The sequence below is a fragment of the Peromyscus eremicus genome, unplaced genomic scaffold, assembly GCF_949786415.1.
Source record: "Peromyscus eremicus unplaced genomic scaffold, PerEre_H2_v1 PerEre#2#unplaced_106, whole genome shotgun sequence".
In the NCBI taxonomy this organism is placed as follows: Eukaryota; Metazoa; Chordata; class Mammalia; order Rodentia; family Cricetidae; genus Peromyscus; species Peromyscus eremicus.
Genome location: NW_026734345.1, coordinates 323,316 through 349,773, shown reverse-complemented (window position 1 = coordinate 349,773; position 26,458 = coordinate 323,316). Strand labels below are relative to the sequence as shown.

The 26,458-nt window shown below is 40.5% G+C and overlaps 1 pseudogene; it reads left to right on the top strand.

Moving 5' to 3' along the window:
* LOC131901535 (vomeronasal type-2 receptor 116-like) overlaps nucleotides 1–21,434 on the top strand; it is a 35,662-nt pseudogene extending 14,228 nt beyond the window's left edge.
* The last annotated feature ends 5,024 nt before the right edge of the window (nucleotides 21,435–26,458 follow it).

The following is a 26,458-nucleotide window of genomic DNA, read 5'->3' as shown; positions in this document are numbered from 1 at the left end:
TTCACACGCTGCTTGTCATGGTGGCGGCTGGCAGTGTCTCTCTGACTCAGTCTTCCACTTCCCAGAATTCTCTTCTCTGCTTGTCCCACCTATCCTTCCTGCCTGGCTACTGGCCAATCAGTGTTTTATTTACTAACCAATCAGAGCCACACTTTTAACATACAGAACATCCCACAGCACTTCCCCTTTTCTTTTTTTCAAAAAGGAAGATTTTAACCTTAACCTAGTAAAATTACATATAATTTGGGAATTTGGGCATAGCTTCTATTACTACTTCCTGCTGGAGGGGGATGCTGTATCTTATGGGGACATAAAGAAAATTTTAGGATCAAGGAATAGTCCATGAGGCTGTATTGTCTGAGGCAGTTGCCTTGAAATGGTTCTGGATGTTGGATCATCTGGGCCATGGTGTCATCAGAGACCTTTCAGGGGGTCTTGGCTGGTCAAACCTGATGTATCTTAATCTGGAACAAATCCATAGCCTCTTGCTTTCTGTGGAAACAAAAGCAGAGCCTCCTTTACAAAGCAACACTTCCTTACATCCAAATTTTGAAGTCAAGGTATCTTTAAAATATACATATTGGTTTAACTCAACATCTTTTACGATCAAATGTTTTTCTGCAGTTAAAAATCCCAAAGACAACACAATCCCGATTCTCTGTGCAATATTCATCTTTACGTGGCTTATTTTCTATATTAATTTTACTGTCTCTTTAAAGACTTTATTTTTTAAAACTATGTATTTGCTTATATAACTGTATATATCACCTTTTTTGTAAGGTTTGAAATACATCAAAACTTACAAAAACACAAAATGACAATAATCATCAAATAGCTTTCATTAATAATTGAATTTGAAGAATCTCACTCTCTAATCAAAAGATACAGACAAGGAACTTTTAAAAAACATACAAACAATCCTGTGTTGCTCAGAAGGTAAACACTGCACTCATAAAACAGAATAGAGTCTCTGCAGTAAAGGAAAAAGACCATTCCAGGTACAGTGAATCAGAAAGTAGAAAATTGTACTCTAATCAATGAACATGGATGGAGAAATTCTCACGTAAATACTGGCAAACAGGTCTTAACAGCACATCAGAAAGATCAATCCCTATGCACAAGATGACTTTATTACAGGGATGTAAGGCTGGTTCAACATATGCAAATCAATCAAGTATAATATGTCACATAAATATATGCTAGAAAAAAATTGTAGGCTCATTGAAAAAGATAGAGAAAAGGTCTTGAACAATGTCCAGCATCCCTTCAGAGAAAGCAAACAAAGAAACATAAAAAAAAATCCCTTGAAAAATAAAAAGGACATTTCTTGACAAAATAACTTTGTATAAGATAAAACATAGACAACATTGTACTATATGGAGAGAAACTAAAAGCATTTACACTAAATTTAGAAAAGGAATCAAGTGTGGGGATGCTTCCCAGAATTAATGGGCAACTAAAAAAAATAGGTCATGAATATGGCCAGAAGCCAATTAGATAGAGACAATTTCTCAATTAAGTTTCTCTTTTTTCTTGTAGCTCTGCTTTGTGTCAAGTTGAAAAAGCTAAGCTACACAATGGGTGGGTAGGGTGTTCAGTTCAGGCATTCCAGTGGTGACACAACGTAAACTGCTAGATCTTCCTGAACTTTTAGTAGTTCAGATGCACCTCAACACTTCATCAATTTATTCTCATATATTCATGTGTGGTCTTGTATAAAGTACTGAAAGAAATGTGTTCACTCAGGTCATGTATAGAAAGAAAACTTGTTAACTACTCAACATGATGAGATGCTATAACTATTGAAGGAGTAGTCAAACTCCTGGCCCAGCATCTGTCTGCTTTTCCTCAGATGCCCTCTGCTGTGTGCAGTGTTGATTGTCCCCTTGGATTCAGAAAAATCCATCAAGAAGGAATGGCAGCCTGCTGTTTTGATTGCACCCCCTGCCCAGCAAATGAGATTTCCAATGAGACAGGTAAGTGTTGACTGCAGGGAGAAATCGTTCAGATTGACTTTCTTCTGCTATCCACCCTGCACTTTCGAAGGGGCCTGGAAGGGTGCTGCACTGTTGTGTGGTATTCACCAGAGAAGACTGCTCAGACATAGGTTTAAGCCAAATAAAGTCATCATTGGCTGGATGTCAACTACAGTTGATGTGCACAACCCCAGTGTAGCACTGAGCCTTTCTCAGGGTGAGATTTGAAGCAAAAGAATCATGTTCTGGGTTGACATACTTCAGTTACCAAGAAAAGTGAGCCAAAAGCAGTTCCACAGAAACTAAAAAGCAAAGTTAGTACATTTTGAGACTTTCCCAGAACTTAAAGGACTGTGATGGATTAGGCCTTTACTTCAGTTTGGCAGGTGGTGCTGCTAGGTGGTGAGTTTTATAGTCTGTGTGGTACTTCTATCATGGAATCAATTGAGCTAGGGAGGGTCTGGGGACCTACTAAGTCCTATGGCTCTTTTGTAGCACAAATAATATCTATTCCTTTCCTAATTTTTTTTACAAGTATGTGATCAATAACAATGTCCTTATAAATAACAACCTGTGCCTTCACATATACTCTTGACTCACTGTAAAATCATTGCTGGTAGTATATTTTTAATTTTAGGTTAATTTTATTTTTATATTTTTTAAATTTTATTTTATAATTTAATTTAATTTTACATATCATCCATGGATATGTTCACTTGTTCTCCCCCATCCTGCGCCCCCTATTTTCTCCCAACCCACCCCCCATTCCCATCTCTTCCAGCGCAAAGACTCCCTTGGGGATTGAGTTCAACCTGGTAGATTCAGTCCAGGCAGGTCCAGTCCCCTCCTCCCAGGCTGAGCAATGTGTCCCTGTATAAGCCCCAGGTTCCAAACAGCCAGCACATGCACTGAGGACTATTGGTGAAATTATTAAGGCCACTCCACGTAGTTAAAAGGAGATTTATTTAATGGTGTAACTTACAAATTAAGGCATAGGTAGGTCGCGGGGTCTGGAGAAGGTGTATCGCAGTCCAGCAGTGTTCTCTGGAGTTCTGCTTGGCCCACCTCCACCGTCCAGGGTCCCAGAACAGAGAGAGCACTCGCCGATCCAGATCTCGGGTCCCCAGGCGCCTCCCTTGGCCCTGACTTGTAGGCGTGACAGTTGCCAAAGTCTCAATGGGGGTTGGAACTTCCAGAACAAAGCTGGAATGGCTACCCACTACATCTCCCCCTTTTTGTCTAAATAAGAAAGTTCTAACCTAATACAAGACTATATACAAAGGAATGGTTATCAAATATTGTCCAGGAATAATGAGGGATAATGACCTAGATAAGATGGAACTACAACCAATGCAAACAATATCAAGCAAGAAACACATATTAAAATCCAGAGAAGTATATAGCATAGGTAAATGGCATGTTACAAAGATCATTCCAAAAGGTGTCCTATCCTAAAGAACCTGAATCTAATACTTAATATGTTCTATCTACTAAGTTGTAACTATAACTGCTAGTCTTCAATTCCATCAAAGACCTGAGAAGGAATATAATGGTATCTGAGAAATGGTAGATGGATGCAAGCAACTTTTGGGAATCTTGCGAGAGTAGACCGAGACAGCTGGCTGCTTGGACAGTCACCTAATGTTTCTCAGCATTGTTGGTGCATTCAAATTGGCTACAGGACTAAAGTATCTGACAGGCCATTTTCAGAAGCAGGAATTCTGAAAGACCATCTTACCCTGTCTTGGCAGAGTACAGTGGTCGCTTTCCTTGTGTCCCGCTTCTCCAGAAAGGACAGCATTGCATTTGTAATTTCAGCCATCGAGGCAAGGGCAGTTCTTTGCCCAGTAGGCCATTTTGTGCCAAGAAGACAAACTTCCAAATGGAAATGTCTTAGAAGCCCAACATTCTCTCAGGATCAAATTGGTGCAGCCAGGAGCAATTGTGTCTCACATCAACAGAATTCTAAGTTATTTAAATGCCATATTCTCTAGGTCTATGAAGTGTTTGAAGATTACCTGTCCATCTGACCTATGTATCCATAAATCTGGATAACCTAACTAGCGTAACTATAGAGATGACAAGCATAGGTGACTATAAATCTATAAGTCTTATCTACCGAAATAACCTAAGAACTAAGGCTTCACGTAAACAAGGTAAACAGTCTATAAGCAAATGTATGGTAAAGAACGATGACTTCAAAATTGTGACAATACACAAGATATTTATAACAGAGGTAGGAATATATAGTGCGATATGCAATATGACAATAATCTTAAATATATATCAATATACCGAATATCCTAAACAGAAGTAGAACATACATAAAGTATGACAGATATAAATTTACATTTGTATCAATATACAAATATTTCAAATAAGAGTAGAAATGTATGTACATTATTAACAAATATAGTTCTGTATTTGTATCAATATACAAATTATCTTAAACAGGAATATAAAAATAGTTTACATTTGTATCAACATATAAGAATCCATAACAGTGCAAATTACAATGCAAATTATCTAAGGCTGCTATTTTACTAAATTTGTATACTAGTATATACAACAATCTACCATAATATCTTATACCTATCCATTCCATTACTTCTTTTCCCTTTTCTCTCTCACTTTTTTTTTAGAATACTGAGTCTAATATTTTCTTCCATCCCCAACCCTATAACCATCATCCATAACCCTGAGAATTATGAAACCTAAGGGAGAAGGGGCGTCGTTTTCTTAGAATTGCTTCCTGCTGTTTAGGGGGTGATGTTATCTCTGTTGGGTACTGTGAGAAAGCTAAGATAGTTAAATCTCAGTTAGACTAACTGTAGGTTCTTCAGCAAGTCTTAGAGTAATAGGTAAGATTGTCTGAAATTCTGGTAAGAAGTGTATTATGACGATGATTATCATGGCATCATTCTGGATTGGGTAGAGTTGCTGTTGTTGGGGCCCCATCTTCCTTCTGGAGACTTCTGAGATTGCTATTGGAAAAACTTATTTGTTATCAAAATGGAAGGTTTGGATTTAAAGAGGACATAGCATGTAAGAAAAGATTCTGAGAAATCAAGAGTAAGCATGGAGAGAATTAGAATCTAGAAGACAATGGTCCCTTTTTATTGGTTTCCTTCTGTCCCACACCAGAGGGCTCTTCTGATATGGTACTGAAGAATTTCTCAAACTTTTCTTTTAGCAATATGCTTGGGTTTAGAGAAGGAGTGAGCCAATTCCATCTCCAAAGCCAGCTTGGCTTATAATTGAATTGGAACCACAACTTTTCTAGATTGATAGAGAGATAGATGTTAGACAGTGAGATTTTACAAATCCTGGTTAGCAGATTCCAGAGAGAGAATCTTTTTTTGTAAGCCTTCATTGCTCTCGCTTAAAGCCTGTATCAGTCTCAATAATGACTCATCTTTGTTCTTGTTATTAAACCAGTGTTTGAACACTGTGTGAATTATTACAATGAATGCCAAAATGGTACAGGCCAGATATGCCTTAGGAAAGTTTATATTTCCAGGAAGATGTCATTCATCATACAGGCAAAAAGGTTTTCAAATTCTTGTGAGGTAATGTTGTCAGCCATATTACAAGAATTACTCAAAATTTGTTAGTCAATTTTAAGGTGCAAAATTATCAAGTACTTTTACTTGAAACAATATGCTTACCTTTGGTGGTTTTGGGGGGTGTAGTAGCACTTTTCATCCAGCAGGTGGCGATGGTAAAGCTCCAAAGCAGGGCCTGCTGGTGATCTTGGCTGACTGAAGCTTCCTGGAGTCAAGATGGCAGGAGCTGGAGCAGGCGCCGGCACTCAGGAAGCGGGGGAGTGCCTCTTTCGCTGGTCTTGGGGCTAAGCTAGGGAACTGAGACCAGACTAGCTGCTTCCTTTTTCGGGAATGGAACTGTGTAGGCCTTCCCTGGCTATATGGCACTTTGCAGGCAGGTTTAGGTACCCCACTAGCCGGGGAGGAGGCTGAGGGTGGGAGCCACCCAGGCCTTTGGAATTTGCCCCAAGTGAGCGCCAGATATTGGTGAAATTATTAAGGCCACTCCACGTAGTTAAAAGGAGATTTATTTAATGGCGTAACTTACAAATTAAGGGATAGGTAGGGCGCGGGGTCTGGGGAAGGTGTATCACAGTCCAGCAGTGTTCGCTGAAGCTCTGCTTGGCCCACCTCCACCTTCCAGGGTCCCGGAACAGAGAGAGGGCTCGCAGATCTGGATCTCAGGTCTCCAGGTGCCTCCCTTGGCCCTGACTTGTAGGTGTGACAGTTGCCAAAGTCTCAATGGGGCTTGGAACTTCCAGATCAAAGCTGTAATGGCTACCTACTAGAGAGGAGAGGTCCCAGTCACATTGCCTGGATGCCACCCAAACAGTTCAAACAAATCAACTGTCTCACTTATCCAGAGGGCCTGACCCAGTTGGGGGCTCCTCAGCTATTGGTTCATAGTTCATGGGTTTTCATTCATTTGGCTGTTTGTCCTTGTGCTTTTTCCAATCTTGATCTCAACAATTCTCACTCATACAAACCCTCCTCTTTCTTGCCAATTGGACTCCTGGAGCTCTACTTGGGGCCAGGCCGGGGAATCTCGGCATCCAGTTCCCTCAGTTATTGGATGAGGTTTCTAGCACGACAATTAGGGTGTTTGGCCATCCCATCACCAGAGTAGGTCAGTTCGGGCTTTCTCTCGACCATTGCCAGAAGTCTATTGTGGGGGTATCTTTGTGGATTTCTGTGGGCCTCTCTAGCACTTTGCTTCTTCCTATTCTCATGTGGTCTTCATTTATCATGGTCTCTTATTCCTTGTTATCCTTCTCTGTTGTTGATCCAGCTGGGATCTCTCGCACCCCTAAGCTCTCTTTCCCTCGACCCTTGCCCTTCATTACCCCCACTCACGTCCAGGTTGTTCATGTAGTTCTCATCCATTTCTCTGTCATTGGACGATCACTTTGTCTTTTTTAGGGTCCTGTTTTCTAGGTAGCCTCCCTGGTGTTGTGAGTAGCAGTCTAGTCATCTTTGTTTTACATCTAGTATCCTCCTATGAGTGAGTACATACCATGTTTGTCTTTTCAAGTCTGGGTTACCTCCCTCAGGATTATTTTTTCTAGATCCATCCATTTGCCTGCAAACCTCATGATGTCATTGATTTTCTCTGCTGAGTAGTATTCCATTCTGTACATGTACCACATTTTATTTATCCATTCCTCAGTTGAAGGGCATCTAGGTTGTTTCTAGGTTCTGGCTGCTACAAACAATGCTGATATGAACATAGCTGAGCAAGTGCCCTTGTGGTATGATTGAGCATTCCTTGGGTACATGCCCAAGAGTGGTATAGCTGGGTCTTGGGGAGATTGATTCCCAATTTTCTAAGAAAGTGCCATATTGATTTTCTTTTTTTTCTTTTCTTTTATTTTACAATACAATTCAGTTCTATATATCAGCCACAGAATCCCTTGTTCTCCCCACTTCTGCTCCCTCCCCTTCCCACCAGCCCACCTCCCACTCCCACCTCCTCCAGGGCAAAGCCTCCCCCAAGGACTGAGATCAACCTGGAAGACTCAGTCCAGGCAGGTCCAGTCCCCTCCTCCCAGGCCGAGCCAAGCAACCCTGCATAAGCCCCAGGTTTCAAACAGCCAACTCCTGCACTGAGCAAAGGACCCGGTCCCATTGGCTGGATGCCTCCCAAACAGATCAAGCCAATCAACTGTCTCACCCATTCAGAGGGCCTGATGCAGTTGGGGGCTCCTCAGCCATTGGTTCATAGTTCATGTGTTTCCATTTGTTTGGCTATTTGTCCCTGTGCTTTATCCAACCTTGGTCTCAACAATTCTCGCTCATATAAACCCTCCTCTTTCTCGCCAATTGGACTTCCGGAGCTCCACCTGGGGCCTGGCTGTGGATCTCTGCATCCAGATCTGTCAGTCATTGGATGAGTTTTCTAGCATGACGATTAGGGTGTTTGGCCATCCTATCACCAGAGTAGGTCAGTTCGGGCTGTCTCTTAACCATTGCCAGCATTCTATTGGGGGGTATCTTTGTGGATTTCTGTGGGCCTCTCTAGCACTTTGCTTCTTCTTATTCTCATGTGGTCTTCATTTATCATGGTCTCTTATTCCTTGTTCTCCCTCTCTGTTGTTGATCCAGCTGGGATCTCCCACTCCCCCAAGCTCTCTTTTCCTCAACCCTCGCCCTTCATTTCCCCCACTCATGTCCAGGCTGTTCATGTAGATCTCATCCATTTCTCCATCACTGGGTGATCCCCGTGTCTTTCTTAGGGTCCTGTTTTCCAGGTAGCCTCCCTGGTGTTGTGAGTAGCAGTCCAGTCATCCTTTTCCCCCATCTAGTATCCTCCTATGAGTGAGTACATACCATATTTGTCTTTCTGAGTCTGGGTTACCTCCCTCAGAATTATTTTTTCTAGATCCATCCATTTGCCTGCAAACCTCATGATGTCATTGTTTTTCTCTGCTGAGTAGTATTCCATTCTGTACATGTACCACATTTTATTTATCCATTCCTCAGTTGAAGGGCATCTAGTTTGTTTCCAGGTTCTGGTTATTACAAACAATGTCAATATGAACATAGCTGAGCAAGTGCCCTTGTGGTATGATTGAGCATTCTTTGGGTATATGCCCAAGAGTGGTATAGCTGGGTCTTGGGGGAGATTGATTCTCAATTTTCTAAGAAAGTGCCATATTGATTTCCAAAGTGGTTTACAAGCTTGCATTCCCACCAGCAGTGGAGGAGAGTTCCCCTAGCTCTACATCCTCTCCAGCATAAGCTGTCTTTAGTGTTTTTGATCTTAGTCATTCTGACAGGTGTAATGTGGTATCTGAGAGTTGTTTTGATTTGCATTTACCTGATGATTAGGGATGTTGAGCAATTTCTTAAATGTCTTTCAGCCTTTTGGACTTCCTCTGTTGAGAATTCTCTGTTTAGTTCTATAGCCTATTTATTAAATGAACTGTTGGGCATTTTAATGTCTAATTTCTTGAGTTCTTTATATATTCTGGATATCAATCCTCTGTCAGATGCGGGGTTGGTGAAGACCTTTTCCCATTCTGTAGGCTGTTGCTTTGCCTTGTTGAACATATCCTTTGCTCTACAAAAGCTTCTCAGTTTCAAGAGGTCCCATTGATTGATTGTTTCTCTCAGCATCTGTGCTACTGGTGTTGTATTTAGGAAGTGATTTCCTATGCCAATGCATTCAAGACTACTTACTACTTTCTCTTCTAGCAGGTTCAGAGGAACTGGATTTATGTTAAGGTCTTTGATCCACTTGGTCTTCAGTTTTGTGCACGCTGACAATTATGGATCTATTTGCAATCTTCTACTCATTGACATCCAGTTATGCCAGCACCATTTTTTGAAGATGCTTTCTTTTTTCCATTGTACAGTTTTGGCTTCTTTGTCAAATATTATATGTTCATAGGTGTGCGGATTAATGTCAGGGTCTTCAATTCAGTTCCATTGGTCCACATGTCGGTTTTTATGCCAGTATCAAGCTGTTTTTATTACTGTAGCTCTATAGTAGAGCTTGAGGTCAGGGATTGTGATGCCTCCAGAGGTTGTTTTATTGTACAAGATTCTTTTGGCTATCCTGGGTTTTTTGTTTTTCCATATGAAGTTGAGTATTATTCTTTCCAGGTCTGTGAAGAATTGTGTTGATATTTTGATGGGGATGGCAATGAATCTGTAGATTGCTTTTGGTAAGATTGCCATTTTTACTATGTTAGTCCTGCCTATCCGTGAACATGGCAGATATTTCCATTTTCTGACATCTTCTTTGATTGATTTTTTCAGGGACTTAAAGTTCTTGTCATATAGGTCCTTCATTTGCTTGGTTAGTATTACCCCAATGTATTTTATATCATTAGTGGCTATTGTAAAGGGTGATGTATCTCTGATTTCCTTCTCAGCCTGTTTGTCAATTGTATATAGGAGGGCTACTGATTTTTTTGATTTGATCTTATATCCTGCTATGTTGCTGAAGGTGTTTATAAGCTGTATCAGCTCCTTGGCTGAATCTTTGTCATCACTCAAGTATACTATCATGTCATCTGCAAATAGGGAAAGCTTGACTTCTTCCTTTCCAATTTATATCCCCTTAATCTCCTTATGTTTTCTTATTGCTCTGGCTAGAACTTCAAGTACTGTAGTGGGTAGCCATTCCAGCTTTGTTCTGGAAGTTCCAACCCCCATTGAGACTTCGGCAACTGTCACGCCTACAAGGCAGGGCCAAGGGAGGCGCCTGGGGACCCGAGATCTGGATCAGCGAACACTCTCTTGGTTCCAGGACCCTGGATGTTGGAGGTGGACAAAGCAGAGCTCCAGAGAACACTGCTGGACTGTGATACACCTTCCCCAGACCCCGCACCCTACCTATCCCTTAATTTGTAAGTTACGCCATTAAATAAATCTCCTTTTAACTACGTGGAGTGGCCTTAATAATTTCACCAATATCTGGCGCCCAAAGTGGGGCACGAACCCACGACCCTGAGATTAAGAGTCTCATGCTCTACCGACTGAGCTAGCCAATGGGCTCCCTACAGACTGGGATGCCCTTGCCCTCTCTGCTACCTAAAGAATGGCCTATAATAGTTATTGACTTAAAAGACTGTTTCTTTACCATACCCTTACAAGAAAATGATAGAGAAAAATTTGCCTTCACAGTACCTAATTATAACAATTCTCAGCCAGTCAAGAGATATCAATGGAAGGTCCTCCCACAGGGAATGTTAAACAGCCCTACTTTGTGCCAATACTTTGTGCAGAAACCATTGGAGATAATTCGTGTAAAGTTTCCACAGTCCATAATTTATCACTATATGGATGATATCCTATTAGCTTATCCAAAGTTAGATACATTAGAAAGCATGTTTGAAGAAGTAAAAAAAGTTTTGCCTCACTGGGGACTGCAAATTGCTCCTGAAAAAATACAAAGAGGAGATTCTATTAACTACTTAGGATATAAGATAGAGCTACAAAAAATTAGACCCCAAAAGGTACAGCTAAGGAGAGATCGATTGAAGACTCTTAATGATTTTCAAAAGTTATTAGGAAGCATTTCCAATTTACTGGGTATCATGGGAATACCCAAAGATGGACTACAAAATTTGGCTAGTACTCTAGAAGGGGACAAAGAATTAAATAGTCCAAGAGAATTATCAGCCGAAACTGAGAAGGAATTGGCTCTAGTAGAAAAGACAATTCGAGAAGCACATGTAGATCGTGTGGATCCAGAACTTAAATGCATTCTTGTCATATTTCTCTCCAGACATTCCCCAACAGGTATTTTGATGCAGAGGGAAGATATTATATTGGAATGGATATTCCTACCACGTAAACCAAATAAGAAATTAAAGACTTATGTAGAAAAGATCTCTGATTTGATTCAAAAAGGTAAACTAAGACTTCGCCAGTTGACAGGAATGGACCCAGCAGAAATTGTAGTACCTTTAACTAATGAAGAAATTTCATCACTATGGAAAGATAATGAATACTGGCAGAGAGCCTGCAGTAACTTTTTGGGAGAGATTAACAACCACTATCCCAAAAGCAAGAGAATAGAATTCATAAAGAAGACCGAATGGGTCCTTCCTCACATTGTACGACAAAAGTCAATTTCTGGAGTCCTCACATTCTATACTGATGCAAATAAATCAGGGAAAGCAGGATATAAATCAGGAGACTTAAGTAAATTGGTACAAAGTCCATACAGCTCTGTACAAAAGGCAGAATTGTATGCCATTCTTATGGTACTGATGGACTTCACAGAACCCCTCAATATAGTCACTGACTCTCAATATGCAGAGAGAGTTGTTTTACATATTGAAACTGCTGAATTTATTCCTGATAATACAGAATTAACTTCATTATTCATACAATTGCAGGGAAATCATCAGAAAAAGGGAACATCCTATATATATATATATATATATATATATATATATATATATATATATATATATATATATATATATATATATATATATATATATAACACATATCAGATCCCATACAGGTCTGCAGGACTTCTAGCACAAGGTAATGATGAGATTGATCAGTTACTAATAGGTAATGTGCTAGAAGCTTCAGAATTTCGTAAGAAATACCATGTAAATAGCAAAGGTTTGAAGAAGGATTTCTCCATCACTTGGCAACAGGCTAAGGATATTGTGAAAAAATGTCCTACTTGTTCCATCTATAACCAACTTCCATTACCTGCAGGGAGCAATCCAAAAGGTATACAAAGAAATGAAATTTGGCAGATGGATGTGTTTCATTTTGCAGAATTTGGAAGATTAAAGTATGTACATAATACCATTGACACCTATTCAGGATTTCAATGGGCAACTCCTATGAGTTCTGAAAAGGCTGATTCTGTGATTACACACCTATTAGAAGTTATGGCCATCATGGGGATACCTGTGCAAATTAAGACAGACAATGCTCCAGCGTATGTCTCCAATAAAATGAGACAATTCTTTGCTTATTACAATATAAAGCATGTTACAGGTATACCACACAATCCCACAGGCCAAGCAGTCATAGAAAGATCCAATTGATCTTTAAAGGATATGCTAAATAAACAGCAACAGGTAACAATGACTCCTAGAAATAGATTGTATAGTGCTTTATTAACCTTGAATTTTCTCAATGCTGATGAGAAAGGAACAACAGCTGCAGAGAGACATTGGACGACAGACAAAACTCCCGAGCTAAACCAACCGGTTTATTTCAAGGATGTGCTGACCTCAGAATGGAAACCTGGATATGTTCTACGTTGGGGAAGGGCTTTTGCCTTTGTTTCTGCAGGAGAAGAAAAGCTATGGATACCAACAAAATAAAAATTTGATTTGAACAGGAAAAAACCCTTGATGAGGTGAAGTAAAAGATCATCCACCAATGTGACATCTCTACAAGTTGTAAGAAAAATTTAACAATCAAGGTTGGGGTAGGGTTCTGTTTTTGTCTTTCCAGGATAATGGAAATACCCATCTTCCAAAAATCATAAGGCCTTGGATATCCGCATGTTTACAGCAGAAAGAAAGAATCTATTGGTACCAATCTACACACGGTAAAATCTCACTGTCTAACATCTATCTCTCTATCAATCTAGAAAAGTTGTGGTTCCAATTCAATTATAAGCCAAGCTGGCTTTGGAGATGGAATTGGCTCACTCCTTCTCTAAACCCAAGCACATTGCTAAAAGAAAAGTTTGAGAGATTCTTCAGTACCATATCAGAAGAGCCCTCTGGTGTGGGACAGAAGGAAACCAAAAAAAAGGGACCATTGTCTTCTAGATTCTAATTCTCTCCATGCTTACTCTTGATTTCTCAGAATCTTTTTCTTACATGCTATGTCCTCTTTAAATCCAAATCTTCCATTTTGATAACAAATAAGTTTTTCTAATAGCAATCTCAGAAGTCTCCAGAAGGAAGATGGGGCCCCAAAAACAACTCTACCCAATTCAGAATGATGCCATGGTAATCATCATCATACTACACTTCTTACCAGAATTTCAGACAATCTTACCCATTACTCTAAGACTTGCTGCAGAACCTACAGTTAGTCAAACTGAAATTTAACTATCTTAGCTTTCTTACAGTACCCAACAGAGATAACATCACCCCCTAAACAGCAGGAAGCAATTCTAAGAAAACGACGCCCCTTCTCCCTTAGGTTTTATAATTCTCAGGGTTATGGATGATGGTTATAGGGTTGGGGGTGGAAGGAAATATTAAACTCAGTACTCTTAAAAAAAAAGGAAAAGAAGAAATGGAATGGATAGGTATAAGACATTATGGTAGATTATTGTGTATACTAGTAAACAAATTTAGTAAAATAGCAGCCTTAAATAATTTGCACTGTAATTTGCACTGTTATGGATTCTTATATGTTGATACAAATATAAACTATTTTTATATTCCTGTTTAAGATAATTTGTATATTGATACAAATACAGAACTATGCTTGTTATAATGTACATATATTTCTACTCTTATTTGAAATATTTGTATATTGATACAAATGTAAATTTATATCTGTCATACTTTATGTATGTTCTACTTCTGTTTAGGATATTCGGTATATTGATATATATTTAAGATTATTGTCATATTGCATATCCCACTACATACATATTGATATATATATTTAAGATTATTGTCATATTGTATATCACACTATACACTCCTACCTCTGTTATAACATCTTGTGTATTGTCACAATTTTGAAGTCATCGTTCTTTACCATACACTTGCTTATAGACTGTCTACCTTGTTTACGTGAAGCCTTAGTCCTTAGGTTATTTCGGTAGATAAGAATTATAGATTTATAGTCACCTATGCTTGTCATCTCTATAGTTACATTAGTTAGGTTATCCAGATTTACAGATACATAGGTCAGATGGACAGGTAATCTTCAAACACTTCATAGACCTAGAGAATATGGCATTTAAATAACTTAGAATTCTGTTGATGTGAGACACAATTGCTCCTGGCTGCACCAATTTGATCCTGAGAGAATGTTGGGCTTCTAGACATTTCCATTTGGAAGTTTGTCTTCTTGGCACAAAATGGCCTACTGGGCAAAGAACTGCCCTTGCCTCGACGGCTGACAGTACAAATGCAATGCTATCCTTTCTGGACAAGCGGGACACAAGGAAAGCGACCACTGTACTCTGCCAAGACAGGGTAAGATGGTCTTTCAGAATTCCTGCTTCTGAAAATGGTCTGTCAGATACTTTAGTCCTGTAGCCAATTTGAATGCACCAACAATGCTGAGAAACATTAGGTGACTGTCCAGGCTGCCAGCTGTCTCGGTCTACTCTCGCAAGATTCCCGAAAGTTGCTTGCATCCATCTACCATTTCTCAGGTACCATTATATTCCTTCTCAGGTCTTTGATGGGATTGAAGACTAGCAGTTATAGTTACAACTTAGTAGATAGAACATATTAAGTATTAGATTCAGGTTCTTTAGGATAGGACACCTTTTGGAATGATCTTTGTAACATGCCATTTACCTATGCTCTATACTTCTCTGGATTTTAATATGTGTTTCTTGCTTGATATTGTTTGCATTGGTTGTAGTTCTATCTTATCTAGGTCATTATCCCTCATTATTCCTGGACAATATTTGATAACCATTCCTTTGTATATAGTCTTGTATTAGGTTAGAACTTTCTTATTTAGACAAAAAGGGGGAGATGTAGTGGGTAGCCATTCCAGCTTTGTTCTGGAAGTTCCAACCCCCATTGAGACTTCAGCAACTGTCACGCCTACAAGGCGGGGCCAAGGGAGGTGCTTGGGGACCTGAGATCTGGATCGGCGAACACTCTCTTGGTTCCAGGACCCTGGATGGTGGAGATGGACAAAGCAGAGCTCCAGAGAACACCGCTGGACTGTGATATACCTTCCCCAGACCCCGCGACCTACCTATCCCTTAATTTGTAAGTTACGCCATTAAATAAATCTCCTTTTAACTACATGGAGTGGCCTTAATAATTTCACCAATAAAGTAATATATTGAATAAATATGGGGAGAGCAGACAGCTTTGCCTCATTCCTTATTTTAGTGGAATTGGTTAGAATTTCTCTTCATTTAATTTGATGTTGGCTGTTGACCTTATAAATAACAACCTGTGCCTTCACATATACCCTTCACTCACTGTATAATCATTGCTGGTCGTATTTTGTAAAAGCTAGTGTTTTGAAAAATTAAAGAGCCCTGTGAGGGATTTCTACACTATACTGTCCGAATGATTATATCCCTGTAGAGGTACATGTAGACTAGATTGGTGTCATGAGTCTTTGTAAATATTTGGTTATTCATTTATCCTCCTTGAATGTATGTCTGTATTCCTGTGTGAGTTTATGTGCAGTAGATTATGGAGGCCAAAATAGTGCATACAAGCCCCTGGACTTTGAGTTACAGACAGGTATAAGCTTCCACATGGATGCTGAGTCCAAACCCTTGTTCTCTGAAAGAGCTGTAAGCACTCTTTTTTTTTCATTTTTCTTTATTAAGAAATTTTCTACTCACTCCACATACTATCCACAGATCCCCCCTCCTCAATCCTCCCACCCCCAGCCCTCTCCCCAAGCCACCCCAGGTCCCCATATCCCCCAAATTGAGGTCTCCTATGGGGAGTCAGCAGAGCCCAGCACACTGAGCCTAGGCAGGTCCAAGTCCCTTCCCACAGCACCAAGGCTGGGCAAGGTGTCACACCACAGGCACCAGATTCCAGAAGCCTGCCCATAGACCAGGGTCAGATCCCTATCCCCCTGCCTGGGTGCCCCCCAAACAGTTCGAGCCAAACAATTATCTTCTTTATCCAGAAGGCCTAGTCTAGTCTGATGTGGGCTCTAAGCCACTACTCCACAGTTCATGGGCTTCCACTAGTGTGGCTGGTCATCTCTGCAAGTCTTTTCATCATGATCTCAACATTACTCACCTGCAGAATCTCTCCTCTCTCTCATCAATTGGATTCCTGGAGCTCAGTCTGGTGCCTGGCTGTGGATTTCTGTATCTGCCTCCATCTGTCACTGGACAAAGGCTCTATGATGACAGCTAGGTGATTTGCTAGGCGGCTCACCAGAGTAGACTGGTCCAGGCACCTTCTGGATTACTGCCAGCAGACCAAAGTGGCATCAACCTTGTGAATTCCTGAGAGCCTCCCTAGCACCCTGCCTCTTCCTATACCCATGATGTCCTCATCTATCATGATATCTTCCTTCCTGCACTCCCACTATGTTCCTGTTCCAGCTTGACCCTCCCATTTCCCTATGTTTTCATCCCCAACTCCTGGACCTCTGCCCCCCCCTGCCAGTCAACTCATGTAGATCTCATCCACCTCTCCTTCACAGGGTCATCCATGTGTCCTTCCTAGTCTTTCCCTGTTAGCTAACCTCTCTGGAGATATGGGTTGCAGTCTGGCCATCCCTTCCATCACATTAAGTATCCACTTATGAGTTAGTACATACTATGTTTGTCCTTCTGAGTCTGGGTTACCTCACTCAAGATGATATTTTCTAGTTCCATCCATTTACCTGCAAACCTCATGATATCATTGTTTTTTACTGCTGAGTAGTACTCCACTGTGAATATGTGCCATATTTTCTTTATCTATTCTTCAGTTGAGGGGCATATAGGTTGTTTCTAGGTTCTGGCTATTATAAATAATGCTGCTATGAACATAGTTGAGCATGTGTCCTTGTGATAAGGTGGAGTATTCCTTGGGTATATGCCCAAGAGTGATATAGCTGGGTCTTGAGGAAGACTTATTCCTAATTTTCTGAGAATCTGCCATACTGATTTACAGAGTGGCTGTACAAGTTTGCATTCCCACCAACAGTGGAGGAGAGTTCCCCTTGCTCCACATCCTCTACAACATAAGATGTCTTCAGTGATTTTGATCTTAGTCATTCTGACAGGTGTAAGATGGTATCTCAGAGTTGTTTTGATTTGCATTTTCCTGATGACTAAGCATGTTGAGCAACTCCTTAAATGCCTTTCAGCCATTTGAGATTCTTCTGTTTAGAATTCTCTGTTAAGCTTTGTAACCCATTTTTTAAATTGGATTGTTCAGTATATTGATATCTAGCTTTTTGAGTTCTTTCTATATTTTGGAGATCAGCCCTCTGTCAGATGAGGGGTTGGTGAAGATTTTTTCCCATTCTGTAGGCTGTTGTTTGGTCTTATTGACTGTATCCTTTGCTCTACAAAGCTTCTCAGTTTCAGGAGGTCCCACTTGTTAATTGTCCCTCTCAGTGTCTGTGCTACTGATAAACACTCTTAACTGTTGAGTCTTCTCCCGCCACTGAAATCATGAATCCTATACAACTTGTTCTTGCCACTGCCTACAACATTGCTGACAAAGAGAGATATTAAATCACCATGTGTTGTGATGTTAAATAAGTATTGTGTGGTGGTGTGCATGCTGTTTATACAGCATTTGATGAATGGCTAATATTTTTGTGTTGTCATTTAGCTGACAGGTGAGTGGGGAAGACAGCATGAAGATGTGAATTCACATTGGTACCATAAGGCTGCAATGGTAGCCTGATAAGGAAACTTTGGGATGATGGAAGTGCTGTTACTTCCATGTGAGGGATATTCTCAGGGAGTTTTGAGACTGATGCCATTGTAGGATGTAGTGACTAAAAAGTAGTAACTGTGGGCAAAATTACTAGAAACAGCTAAACTCGAGACAACACTTGATATCATATCAAAAAAATGGGGAAAAGTGGGGACATTTGATGTAGAGAAAGACAGGTGTCCCACTTAAGATTTCTGTACACAGTAGAAATGATTGTCACTGTAATATAGATAAAATAGTTTTGTAGTGAAAAGAAACAGCCACAATTATTGGAATGATAGTTTGACATACACAATCCATATAAGTCAACTGGTTATTGATTTGGAGATGGCCAAATTCAAAGGAGAGCCCAGAATTGTTTTTGATTTTTATTGCCAGTCATTGTCTATAATGCAAAGAACATTTCAAAAAGACATTTGGGGCATTGGGGAGATTTCTCAGCAGTTAAGAGCATGGGATGCTCTTCCAGAGGTCCTGTGTTCAATTTCCAGAAACCACATGGTAGCTCACAACTATCTATAATGAGATTTGCTGCCATTTTCTTGTGTGCAGGCATACATGCAGGCTGAGCACTGTATACATAATAAATAACTAAATCTTAAAAAAAAGATATTTATGGTCAATGAGAAGAGTTAGCAGGTAAATGTCTTGCCATAAGTTTGATGACCTGAACTCATTGCAGGAAGCCCACTGAAATGAGATGGAGCCAACTCCTACAAGATGACTTCTTGACAACTTGCACTTTACAAACAGACACACACACACACACACACACACACACACACCACTCACACACATGTGTAAAAAATAAACAGAATGTAATAAAATTGATTTAAGATAATAACTATAAAGGGCATTTATATTATTATATACCAACAAAAAATAAACAAAAACTTTATGTTTGTGAATATTTGAATTAGGCATATGTAGAGAGTAGTAAGTCCATACAGGGCCAGGTCAATGTGAAGGCCACCAGAGGCATCTGATGTGCTATGTACCAGAGTTATAGGTAGTAATATGGTACTTCACATGTTCTGGGAACTTGCCTTAGGCCTCCTGTATGAGCAGACCATGTTCTTAACACCTTAGCCATCTTTCCAGCCCCATAAAGAACAACAAACAAAAAATATAATCATAGCTGGCCATAAATACTACATTGGTTTTATTAATGGAATGACTTAAAATTCTGGAAGCACATCATTGCTCTCCACTATTATCTACAATTTAGGACTATTAAAATTGCATTTCCCTTACTTGCTGTGGTGGAAATTACAACTTATGAATGGGGTATTATTGTTCAATTTAAATATTCTCTGTTACCACTCTCACTTGGGAGTTCTCATGTCTTGTTCATGCTGTTTTACCAATATCTCCTTCACAATTGAGTACATTAGTAGAAACCAGGTCAGTTGGAGTCCACAGAGGTTTCCTAGTGTGATCTGAGCTTGCTTTACCAGCATGGCTGTATAAGAGGATGATTGGACTTCGGGCCTGGGTACTAGGTGTTTGGTAGGGTCTACATTTAGTTGTATCTAGTAAGGCAGATGTCTTTTGCCACCCCTTTTGGCACTGATATAAAAAGCCCTTTGGAATAAAGTTCTGGGCTGGTTGATTAGGATGTAGGCTCCTCTGAGGCTATCCTGTGTTTCTGTCTCTCTCTCTCTCTTTTTTCTATCTGCCTCTATATTTCTATCTCAATCTCTTATCCCTCATTCCCCAAGAACACCCAAGTGGAAAGTCCCCACAGAGGTCTCATATAGAAAGAAATTAGGGAAGAAAGTAGGTGCTGTGTGCTCACAAAGGTGGTGATATAAGATACAAGACTTCTGGGTGTTATATATGTATAGAGTTTTCTACCTTAATACTAGGATTATTTCATTTTATAAACTTTTCAGTGTCCCTGTTCCATGATGAGGACACAACTAAGGGCATCATATTTAATTAATTTTTCTTGAGAGTTTCATACATCATTAGAAAACCTTCCTCTCTCCCAATTCTACTTCCCACACATCACAGATTTTGTTAAATCTCTCAAACTCATAAGTTCTTTTTCATTTACTGCTTTCACACACACATGCACTTGCACGTACCCACACAATAGATTCAATTTGTTGTTGCTTGCCTACTCATGTGTTTGGTGATGATCATATGGTAATAAAAAAAGCTATAAGAAGTTTCATCCTGGATAAGACTGAGTCTCCATCTCTCCTGAGGGCATCACTTCTAATTCAGACAGGAAAGTTCATGTTATAGTGTATCAATAGGATCTGTGTTTGAAGAAGATAGGCATTATGAAATGGAAGCACTGCTCTTTAGAAAAAATCTCAATTAAATCTTTATCAATAAAGTATGTGGATGTTGTAAAGTCTCCAAAATACACTGGCATGACCTGTCCATAAGAAATGCTGAAGTTGCACTAACAATACTTTTGCTTTCTCCTTCAGATATGGATCAGTGTATGAAGTGTCCAGAGGACCAGTATGCCAATGCAGAGCAGAACCACTGCCTGTACAAAGATGTGATCTTTCTGGCCTTTGACGACCCCTTGGGGATGACTCTGTCCTGTATGGCCTTGGGTTTGTCTGCATTCACCGTTCTGGTTCTTGGGATCTTTGTGAAGCACCAAGACACTCCCGTTGTGAAGGCCAATAACCTGACTCTCAGCTACATCCTGCTCATCTCCCTCATCTTCTGTTTCCTCTATACCTTGCTCTTCATTGGCCATCCCAACTCAGTCACCTGCATCCTGCAGCAAATAACATATGGAATTTTATTCACTGTGGCTGTTTCCACTGTGTTGGCCAAGACAATTACTGTGGTTTTGGCTTTCAAAGTCACTACTCCTGGAAGAAGGATGAAGTGGCTCCTGGTATCAGGGGCACCAACCTACATCATCCCCATCTGCATCATCATCCAAATTATTCTCTTTGCAATCTGGCTGGGAACATCTTCTCCCTCTGTTGACATTGATGCACACTCTGAGCATGGCCACATCATCATTGTGTGCAACAAGGGCTCAGTAACTGCTTTCTACTCTGTCCTAGGATACCTGGGCTGTCTGGCCCTGGGAAGCTTTACTGTGGCTTTCTTGGCCAGGAATCTCCCTGACACATTCAATGAAGCCAAATTCTTGACATTCAGCATGCAGTGTCTGGGTTACTTTTCTCCCTGTCTACCATAGCACCAAGGGCAAGGTCATGGTGGCTGTGGAGGTCTTCTCCATCTTAGCCTCCAGTGCTGGCTTGCTGGAATGCGTCTTTGTCCCCAAGTGCTACATCATTTTGTTAAGACCAGAGAGAAATTCTCTACAAAAATTAAGGGAGCAAACATTTTCCAGAACTCACATTTCATAAATTTTAACTGACAAATGTAATGTTGGTACAGAACTACCTATTAGGATACAATGCAAGGTTATTTATTAGCTAGTGACTCTCATGTTTCTTCTAATGGTGTTTTTTATCAGTGTCATGTATACTACTTTTATCTGTATTGTCTCCCATATCCTTCCACTCAGCCTCCTATTTTTACAGGACTTGGCTTTTGGACATTAGTGAAGAGTGGAAGTGTTCTCTTTGTGTCTAATATGTAATAAGATTTGAAATTAACTCAGAGGTTTCTTTTTGGTGTCTTAGTGAATGTAAGACTTTTACAGCAATTGATTATTAGAGAAACTGAAGGAAGTTTTTGACCTCATGTTTGCATATGAAGGCAAAACAATGTTACCTCTTATAGGGGGAAGACTATAGAATTCTGATGCATCCTGGGAGTTAGAGAAGTAGAACTTAGGTGTGAGAGGGATGTTTCAATAAACAGATACTGCAGAATATTACAGAAGCTGTAGAGATGTCTTAGCACACAAAATCATGTACTGCTTTTGTAAAGTGGCAGAGTTCAATACAAAGCCATCATAAAATGTAGTTTACACCTACCTGTAACAGTGGCTCCATGGGATCAATGGCCTCTGTGGGCCTCCAAGGACTATTATGCACACACATGCACATAACAATACACTCAACACACACACACACAAACACACACACACACACACACACACACTCCAGAAAATAAACCCTTTCTGTTGATTACTGGAAAATGAACAGTTTCTGTGGGTTAATAATATAATATAGTACATTAAAATGAAATATACTAAGGTAAAACAAAAAAAATAACACTTTAGATTGAAGAAAACAAACAAACAGAAGGAAAGGAGGCCACGAAAAGGCAGATGAATCAGAGACCCACTTCGTTGCACTTTCTCAATCCCATCAAAACATAAAGTGTTAGTCATTGTATATACTCAAAGAAACTAATAGGGTAAAATAAGAGAAGAAAAAAAAATAAGACAAAACAACAAAAACAAGACAAAACAAAAAAGACACAAACAAAAAAAGAAAACACCCTGACTGGATATTGTGAGACAAAAAACATCTAAAGAGGCCACTGAGTTCAATTTCTGTTGACCAATTTCTGTTACACATGTATTCTACCCTTCAGAGTAGTTGATTTCCCCAGTGAGACTCCCATGGAGGAAACTAAACTTTCATTAGCAGCTGGCTATCAACTGGCTATTGGTTCTGGGTTAGGAATGAGCCTGTGTCCACTTCTCCTTTCAGCGCAAGTACCCTGCACTGGATAGTTTTTTGTCAATCTGACACAAACTAAAGTCATCTGAGAGGAGGGAACCCCAATTAAGAAAATGTTTTAAAGCTGGCAGTGGTGGTGCACACCTTTAATCCCAGCACTTGGGAGGCATAGGCTGGCAGATGTCTGTGAGTCTGAGGCCAGCCTGGTCTTCAGAGTTAGTTACAGGATAGCCAAGGCTACATAAAGAAACCCTCTCTTAAAGCCTCCCAGCCCACTAGAAAGAAAATGTCTCCATTAGATCCAGATATAGGGCATTTATTTAATCCGTGATTGACTGGGAGGGCCCAGCTCAAAGTGGGTGGTGACATTCCTAGGTGGTGGTCCTGAGTTCTATAAGAAAGCAGTCTGAGCAAAGCAGTAAGCAGCGCCTCTCCATGGACTCTGTCTCAGTTCCTGTTTGATTTCTGTCCTGGCTTCCTGCAATGATGAACTCAAATGTGAAAGTGTGTGCAAAATATGCCCTTTCCTCTCCAACTTGGTTTTTGGCCATGTTGTTTTATTGTAGCAATAGAAACTCTAACTATGACAAGTTGGTACCAGGGGTGGGGTCTTGCTTTGACAGACCTGACCATGTTGTTTTGTAAGAGGACTTTGAAGGGACTTTGAAACACTGTATAAGAAAATCCTTTGAGTGTTTACAGAATGGTGAGCTGTTCTGTAGTAGCTTGGAATATAAGAATGTTGAGGGTAATGCAGAAGATGGGAACATGGCTTGTGAAGTTTCAGAGGGAAGTTTAAAGACTCTATTGGGGCCCTTTGTTATTTTGAATTAAAATTCTGTGGCCCTGGTTAGCTGGGGCTGAATAATCAGCTATGATTAACAAAATGTCTGAACTACTAAAATGAAACCTTTGTTTTATGGAGATACTCGATGCTGGTTGGCTGGAGTTGAGAAATTAGTGGTGATTAAGAAGAGCCCACAGTGGTAGTGGTGCATGGCTTTAATCCCAGCACTCTGGAGGCAGAGCCAGGTGGATCTCTGTGAGTTCAAGGCCAGCCTGGGCTATAGAGTGAGTTCCAGGACAGGTACCAAAACTACACTGAGAAACGATGTCTCGAAAAAAAAAAAAACTAAAAAAATATAAAAAAAGAGGAGCCCAGCATTGCTGAGTTGAAATCTTCTGAGAAGTGTTTCCTGAGAGCACATGGATGCTGTGTCCCAGAGGCAGTTGTATTTTATGCTGGCAGTCAAACGTGGTGGTGTGAGAGTCACCCAGGTGGTACTTTCTTTGAAGGCATGAATTGGACATGGATTCTAGCAGAGGCTCGGTACTATGATAAGCCAGGAGATGCCATCCGTGAAGGTGGAAGTACACTAGCACTTGAAGGTCCAGCATTAAAGGAGTCATTCACAGAATTTGAGACTTGGAACCACGAAGACAGTCTATGAGAGGCATTGATGACAGTGCAGCCATGTTGCAGCAGAAGACCCAGCATTGTGGTTGATGTCAGTATTGTGGGGTGACTGACAAGAACAGCAGCATCTATAGAGTGGAGCCATCTTGAGCCTGGATGGCAAGCTGTGTGTGCTGCCGAGGATGGAGCTGAAGAAGTGACCCAAGCCCTTTGGAGAACCCCAGAAGACAGTAAGTGGATCCAGACATTGGAAATCAAACTATTACACAGTTGGAGAGTGGATTTTATTTGTCAGAGAGACTTTGCCTTGTGCCTTTCCCTCTAAAAGTAAGGAATTATTTAATCTAATTTTTATTTTTTTAGGAGCCCATACTTGGCAGATTTCAAACTTTAAAAAGCATTTTTGGGTTTGAAAGAGACTGGATATGATAAAGGGACTGATTTTTCTGTGTTTTTTTTTTTTTTTTTTGAGACAGTGTTTTTTTGCGTAGTACTGGCTGGCCTGGAACTCACTCTGTAGATCTGACTGGTTTTGAAGTCACAGAGATCCACCTGTCTCTGTCTCCTGAGTGCTGGGAGTAAAGGTGTGTGCCACCACTTCCCAGCAGGACTACATTTTTTAAGAAGGATTTATTTATTATGTGTAGTGTTCTGCATGCATGTGTTTCTGAATGCAAGAATAAGGCACCAGCTCTCATTATAGCTGATTGTGAGCCAATGTCAAATTGCTGGGAGTTGAACTCAGGACCTCTGGAAGATCTGCCAGTACTCTTAACCTCTGAGTGAAATTTAAGTGTGTTCCATTGTGGAACTTTTAAAATTGTGGGATATGCAAAGTTACTTATGTTTTTAAAAATACTTGTTTATATTTATTTTATATGCATTGGTGTGTTGCCTGAATATGTATCTGTGTCAAGGTTTTGGATCCCATGGTACTAAAGTTACAGACAGTTGTGAGCTGACATGTTGGTGCTGGGACTTGAACCTGGGTTCTCAGGAGGAATAACCAGTGCTGCTAAATGCTGAGCCATCTCTCCAGCCCCTACTTAGAATTTAATGTGAGATCTTGGGGATGAATGAGTAAGGAAAAGCAGCTTTGTAGTGATGTATTTGTGTGTCACATTATATGGTGTCAATTGTGCTGGATAGTTTTCTAACAACTTGATACATCTGAGTCATCACATCTAAAGTCTCTGAGAAGAGGGGACATCAATTAAAAGAATGCCTTCAGCGCTTAAGACCACAGGGCCAGCTCTTCAGACCACAGAGCCAGCTCTTCCACATGAACCAGGCATTGCTGGGTGAGGGAAGAGGGAGGAAGCAAGCTAATGCCTATCCCATGCCAACACCAGACAGATGGTTACTAGGGAGAGCATGTCCTGTGGTCATAGGAATGGGAGAACTATCTGTGACCCCCAGCAGCTGCAACACTTGGGAGAGCAAACCCTATACTTCATGAGAAAAGCAGAAAAGAGCCAAACTTGTTAGTGTGGTTGTGGATTAGCCAGCCAAATTTGTGAGCATGGGAGATCTGTCCCAATTATGCATCTGTCTTGTGGTAGCATTGATGGAGGAGCATTAGCCTCTTCCCCTATGCCCATCAATATGTGAAGTTAGTGATAGAGCTGGCTTCGTGGTCATAGAGTGGGAGAGCTATACATGACCCCCACCAGCTGCAACACTTTGGAGAGCAGGCCCTGCACCTCACCAGAGAAGCACAATGGAGCCATCCTTGTTAGTGCAGGTGTGTGTGAGCCATCCCCGAAGTTGTAAACATGGAACAATTGTCCCCATTTGACATCTGGTAGACCAATCCTACAGCTTCACAGGCCCAGACCCAAGGATATGACTTGGCCTGCCCCACAATCCACCCCATCTATGATCTGCTGAAGCTTGTGAAGGGACCTGGACTGTAGACCTAAAGTCTCAAGATTTCTAAAACACAGGGCAACAACAGGATATCCAGGAGGAGCCCTAGTTAGGGTCCAGCATTGATAAGATAGTAGAAACCGAAGGCCTCGAACCAGACCAATGACTTTGCAATGAACACTTGCAAGTAAAGATAAATGCACAAAGGGGTTCATGGCGTGCATCATTGTCTCACACCACAAATTCCGTGATGAGATTAAAAAAATTTTGCCTTATTTTATTTTATTCCATTTTTCCTTTTTTCTCTTACATACACACTTTTTCTCTTACACACACACACACGTATACACACACACACACACACACACACACACACTATTTGAATGGAGCAGCCAACTGAACAAAGTGGATTTCCATGAGAATGAGGGAAATGCATCATGGGAAGAGTCCTGGGGCTTTAGAGACACATGAGGCATCATCTTCCTCTTTTGGGGACCCTGTGTATATA